Below are 7267 nucleotides of genomic sequence, written 5' to 3' on the forward strand. Positions count from 1 at the left end.
GACTACAGCAGCAGTTCAACATTGCTGCTCAAAGGCATATTTTTTAACACAAGTCACTGACTTTCAGTGAAAGTTTTATTTTGGGGGATTTTTTTCCTTTTTTGACCACGTTCTTATGGAACCCCTCCTTTTTTTTTTAAATAGTTAACTCTGCTTCTTCTAAATGAAAGGCTACCACCCACACACAGTGAGCTCAACATAATTAGATGTTGATGAATACATTGTTATAGGCCACATTACACCAAACAAATATACAAGAAAACCGTGCCTGGTTTTAATTCAAATTTAACTTTAAATCTTTATTTCATTCTTAACCCTTGCTCTCTTGTAATTTTTGGCTCCATCTGTCCTTGTTTGTCCAGAAAAAGGACATGCAGAAAGGTGTTAATAAAGTAATCATTTTTCAACATTTTTTTTAAACTTTCACTGCTTCAAGTCTCTTCAACAACTTCAACCCTGACCACTAAAATAAATAAATAAATAAATTCAATGTTACACCCTTTTTATGCCAGTTATTGTACACCATGTCACTGGTATTTTTTATGGTAAAAAAACAAAACAAAACAAAACACAAAAACACCATAATTCCCATATAAAATGATCTAGAAAAAAACAACTTTTTTTTCGATAAATAGACAGATTGATGAGTAGTAGAATTGATTTTGATGCATTGAAATTTTTTTCTGTAGTGCCAAATTTCATATTTTAGCTCCATGTGTCCTTGTTTGTCCAGAAAACGGACATGCAGAAAGGCGTTAATAAAATAATAATTTTTCAACATTTTTTTTTAACTTTCACTGCTTCAGATCTCTTCAACAACTTCAACCCTGACCACTAAGAAAAAAAAATTAAAAAATTCAATGTTACACCCTTTTTATGCCGGTAATTGTCCACTATGCCTATGAGTTGGATTAAGTGAGATAGTGCCCATGCTGTACAGATGAGTTTTACCATCCTTTTCTTGAGCCTCCTCCTCTATTAAATCATATGCGAGTAAATGCATTTGTTCATGTTAGGTTTATTTTACGTACAGGCATAAAAAATCAGAGGATTTATATGTAGGCTTGAATCACGAACACGCACATTTCCACCTCTAACCAATGTGACCACAAATATGCCAATTACACGCATATATAAATTTACTGCATAATTGAGATATGAGATATTCTCACCTATTGATCGAAAGGACCCGTGCATCCTCATGCATGTCCACCCACTTGCTACAAAGTGAGGGCAAAATTGAAATTGTCCAAATGTCCCCCTTTCTTAGGCCCAGGCTGCAGAATTCAGAGGTAACAACTCAACTCAAAAAAATGATGATAAAAATGATGAATGTCCTCTAAACGGACATAGTAGGATCTGAGGGTTAACTAGAAAAGCACTCGGAAAAGACAGACCTCTGCCATTATCCCTATCTTCCAATAGTGAAAAATCCTTAAAAAAATTTCCTGGATCCGTCCCCATGTGCCCCCCACCTTGGCATTTGCCAATTACTCCCTCCCTGGTGGGGTGGACATGCAGTGAGGCACAACATTGGCTTTGCTGCGGGTGCCCTGCCATTGTAGAAGCATTGCCTGCAGGTGGCAACAGATGCACTGACAGTCTCACCCATGGTCTCTCTGGATGACTGGAAGTCATGGCAGAGGGTGAATATTCCTCTATTTCTCCCAGCATTGTGAGTATTCTCGCTACAGTTCGCTGTCTTTCTCTCTGTTATGCTCCAACTTGTCTCCTCGACCAGGTGTGCGTCTTTGAAACTCTATAAACTCCAAAACTTTGAATAGAAACACACCCATAAAATGCTGCTGGGATTGAAGTTACTCGTGTCTGCCATCTCCTGGTGTAAAGTGGCAACAGCGCAGACCTCCGCCATTAGCCCTACCTCCCAATAGTACAGAATCCTTTTAAAAATTCCTGGATCCAGACGGTGATCCGGATCACTCCCAAAATCTAATCAGTTCTTCCTTATGCCATTTCTGACATTTCCTAAAATTTCATGAAAATCTGTCCACAACCTTTTGAGTTATGTTGCTAACAAACTAACAAAGAGGGGCACAAACCCACCTGATCATGTAACCTCCTCGGCGGAGGTAAAAATTGAATTATTGTTGTCTTTTCTCAAATTACCATTATGTGACAGCTGTTGTTTTATGTATAAGGCTACATCTCTTACGGATGAGAAAGCCCTAATGGCTAGAGCCCCAGCTAGCCAGCCCCACTGGCTGCCAAGTGATTGCCTAAAACATGTCAACATCTGTATTTTGCAGCACGAAGTTGTGATAGATTTGATTAAAATGTCAAATAACCAATTAAGATAAGATAAGACTTTATTGATCCCCGGAGGGGAAATTCTGGCTTTGCAGCAACACAACCGGTAGTAAAAAAAATACAATAGAATTGAACAAATAACTAAATAAAACTTAAATAAATAATAAAATTAAATAAGGGACAGTACGTATCTACAATTCACATTCCTTTTCAGAGATAGTAAACAAAAGTGACATGTGTTTGTGTAAGTGACATGGTACACTTGTTGGCAGCAAGTTATTCACACAATATTAGAGTAATATTCCAATATTTTTTGTTGCAGCATTTGGTATTTAGCACTTCGGTCTGTCATTAAAAATGTAACCATGAGACTTTTAAACTTGCTTAGCAAAAGGACAAGAATGAGCAAAAGAAAGTAATTATGTAGCAGCAGTTATGGAGATTTTTCTACTTGAAAATAATTGACTTGCAAATTTAGAAACCCAAATTCGCAGCTTTATTAGAGTTTTTATGACAAAATCTTTAACAAAATGAGTATCATTTATTGCCATCATACTGTACCTTATAGTCTAAAATTACAAATACAATCTGCACAGAAGCTTATTAAAAAACACCATTTGAATTCATGTAATGAAGGCGCCTCTCAGCTCTCTATTTAACACATTTCAGCATAGTTAACGTCAAATAACATGGGTTGTCATGGTTACTTGTATATTGTTGCTGACAGTCATCACATGGGTAGAAAAGCAGACTGTCGGCTCGTCTCTGCATTTTTAAAACCAAAAGCTCATTCTACATCTCTAAGATTAACAAAAATATACCATTTTAAGACAGATGAATATAAATACTTATGTAAAAGAAACAACATATGACACAAGACTCTGAAAGGACTGCATGTTTGTGCAGTTACTGTTTATTCAGACCTGTGTGCTCAGCAGTAACAAGGATGGGGAAAGCTGCTGAAGTAATGCATTTTTCAGTGTACACTCATATTACTAACATCATAAGCCAGCTGATTCTCCCAGCCTTGGTTTTCACAGACTGCTTTTCCCTCCTACAGCACACTCGTGCACATGATTTATCAATAATTATGCACACAACAGTAACAATGCATGCCACTCATCCTAATTAAGTCATGAAGGTATCAAGCTAATGGCGAGGGGCTGTCACCATTTGTGTAGCCATATCCCACTATTGTAATTTGACATATTAAAGTATTACATTGCACATTTCTGTTTTTCTTATGAGGAATATATAATCCACCCACCCATGTAAAAAATAATGCCATAGTTGTTATTAGGAAAACATCTCCTCTGGGATTTATTCTCAGGATGACTCAGTGTACTCACACATCCATCAAAGTTTTTGCACCTTTTGTGCACACAATAATAAAATACCCACCTTTGGAGTTACCCACCTACATTGATCTCCACTGAACGATAATGGTGGAATAACACTGAGGCCACATCTGCTGCACAGCACAATCAACCACATTGTAAAATCCCACATGGGTGTTCCATTAGAGTGTGTTTCAATCTGTCTCCAGCTCAGTGGACGGCGCAGTGGTGTCAGTAACTCTCTGGGAGTTGTCATGACTCAGAAAGAAGCTCAAACAAAGAGTCTCTGTATGTCTGTGTCTGTCAAAGTCCACAGCACACTAACAAAAACACACAGGCGGTTGTTCAAAGCTATTATTACCAGTGTAGGCACAGCTTCCCTGGCATATTCTCACTCTCTATTAGGCAATTTTGTGTCTCCGTGTGTCTCTCTGTGTTAGTGTGTGTGCTAGAGTGTGTGTTTGTGATTGTGTGTGCATGTGCATCTTAGATTGTCTCCATAGCAAAGAGCGGAGGCTGCTGAAATCAAAGTATTTTTGTCACTTTAATTATTTGCATAGGAAATTGGAGCACAGTAAATAAAGAACTCTTCTTGCTATGCAAGAATTAAAGGAAAATGCTGCTTCTTTCATTTATACACTTTTAATTTACTGATTGCAAGCTATTCAGGTCTTATTTTTGCTTCTTTTTAAAAATAAATAGTTGGTGTATCTGTATTTGTCATGTGATTACATATTAAAATATGTGTAATTAGATATTTCTAATTAGAAATCAATCAAGTACACCCACTAAGAGTTGAGATTTGCAATATTTTCTCCCACTTTTCTTACAATTTACTGACTTGCAAAGTAGCAGCAAAGGTTTTAGAATTACTCCTTAAATAAATACAAGACAATTCTTCATATCCTTATAACTGTCTATTGTCATGACCTTGAAAGAACAGAGCCTTTTGAATAGGTGAGTCGAACACGACTATTCCTTAAATCCTGCCACTTTACTTAATTGAACAACACATTTCCAGATTGCAGTCATAATTAAAACTTTGCCTCTTGAAGTTTGGAGAAATTTCAGAAACATTGGGTTTTTGCTTTTAGAAAAAGGTAATCAAAAAAGTAGTCTTCTCATTGCTTGCATAAATTTGCAGGCTGAAATGATTGTTGCTAATGATGTATCAAAAACTTGCATGCAAAATCTCAAATGTTAAAGTGAATTTACAACACTAAACTAAACTCACTTTCAAGAAAGGGAGAAAAGAAGATGGCAAGGACTGGAACCATTAGAGAAGAAGATAGAAAGGTAAGGAAAGGACGAGTGAGACACTTTATTTAGCATTTGAAACAGTATTTTTGAAAAGTGCTTGAAAACTGAGGCAAAACAAAATCTTTAAAAGTATTTTATAAAAAAAAGAGCACTCTTTAACATTAAGTGGGGGGGGGGGGGGGGGGCGCAAGTCAACAGTGACTCATTTGTGTACCAGTTTTAAAAGTTGGATGGCACCATAAATTACTGGGGAACTGTTAAACATCAATTGTATAAAGCATGGACATAAGGCTCAGTGATGTCACCCATTGGTTTTTAAAGTGGAGTTTTGATACTCACTGATGATAGCGGCTGTATTAGAAATGCTGCCATAATTTCACTTAAACATTGGCTCAGATTACACTAATTCCGCCAGATTTTGGCTCAACTGCATTGTTGCACCTCACTGAGCCACCAGCTTGCATTCAAACCAGTTTAAGTGGAACCAAAGTGGGAGGACGTTTCTCTGCATAAGTTGAGCGGTTTCTTGAGTTTATTAATTATTTGGTCTGGCGTTCGGTTGAGCCTAGCCTTCGCCATCTCTTCCAAAAGTTTGGCATTTAACTTTCTCTTCTTACTATTTAGCTTCACCTGGAATTCTGTCCACGCCCAGATCGCAACCAAACATTTTGTCTCCTCAGCAGACCCAATTTCTCCATTTTCCAGTCAACTTCACTACATAGAATATGACACTGCCACTGATGATGAACCAATTGTTTTCCATTTTGAATGCACCGGCCAGTTCATTATCACAATCAAGAGGCAAAAATGGCACAGAGCCCTGCCATAGCTGTTGTTTTTGTCAAAAAAGCCAAATTATACTGACCATGATTGATTCATAAAATCAATAGAAGGTTTAAACATCCAAGGGGGTGAATACTTTTTACTTTATACTTTTCACTGTATATTACTAGAACCCTCATGATATTGCCAAATTAATACACAAAGTGAAACAGGAAGTATATCTGCTGTCTTAGGGTTAGCATTAAAGGCAGAAAACTAATAGGGAGCCTGTTTTTGAAATCAGCCGTCTCACTTTCAGTTTTTTTTTTTTTTTTTTTTTTACATATTTCTGGCTTCACAAAGACACTTTTTGGAAGCCGTCAGTACAGTCCTCTGCACACTTCTTCCTTGTTATAATTCAAATCTTAACTGAAAAATGTTAGGAGAGTTTTTCCACTTCCTATGCTTTTCCATTCTTTCTATACTAGACCTTTCAGTATTTTGCATATGTTTCATTAATCGGCATGTGTATCTCACCTCCTTCTCCTCAGTCTGTGCTGTGAACTGAAAAGGACTTTATTACCGATGAATCATACATATAGTACTCTCACAACCATGGACACTCAGCCTAGAGTATCATGCCAGACTGTGCAAATATAATAACTATAATATTAGCGCGTATTATCTCTTTCCAAGGTTGCTATGGTTTCTTTTACAACGGAAACACTCAAATATGTTGTCCCACCACTCTTGTTATCACGGACACACAGGCGACTGACAAGAAGTGAAGCGTGGAGGATCCTCACCCTGTAATTTCCTCTCAGATGCATGTATAATGGAGATGTCTCTTTAAAACAAGCTCAATACAGTGCCCACAAGTTGTTCTCCCTCTTGGCTTCTCGTTGGCGTCACAGGACTCAATCACTTGGGTGTGCTGCAATAATCTCATCCTCTTTTATTGCAGCACGCCCGTGCTACGGGAAAAACTGCTTACATTGGAAATCATTTCTCTTTGGATCGACTTGTTTTATGCGTTTTATGTCAATTACAATCAAGCCTGGATATAATGATTTAATGAGAGTGTGGAAATGTGGACATGCGTGCCTGGATTGTGTGCAACAAACATTTAAGTAAACAGTTCCAGGTGTATCGGACTCATCTTGGAGTCAGATCAACAGATATTGAGCTTTAGATTGAGCAGCTCAAGCTGCTTGTAATGAGGTTTCTGTAAAGGGAACGAAATGATTTTCACTGTAGTATAAAGAGAGAGAGAAGCTGTAGAATAAAGCTAGGGAAGAGCCATGAAATGCATGGAAAAAGAATGGCATTCATACTTCAGTTGTCCCCTGCATTGAAGGTTAACATCCAGATATCTACGTACAACTGCATTGTGTATTGTTTTCTATGACACCAAGCTCTAGGAACAGTTATAAGACACACAACCACCAAGAAACAGGCATTTTATTAAAGCTATAATTTCCTCATTAGTAGCAGATACAGTGTGGACATAATGGAACAGTACTGTAAAGTAAGAATGAATGAAGCATTTAGGTGTAAAGTAGGATGTAGTGCATCAGATCTTTAAGGCTTGGATACAAGAGCTCTAGGCAGTTTTTTTTTTATCACCATGGAAACTGAAT

This window comes from Cheilinus undulatus, linkage group 14 (genome assembly GCF_018320785.1).
Source record: "Cheilinus undulatus linkage group 14, ASM1832078v1, whole genome shotgun sequence".
NCBI lineage: Eukaryota > Metazoa > Chordata > Actinopteri > Labriformes > Labridae > Cheilinus > Cheilinus undulatus.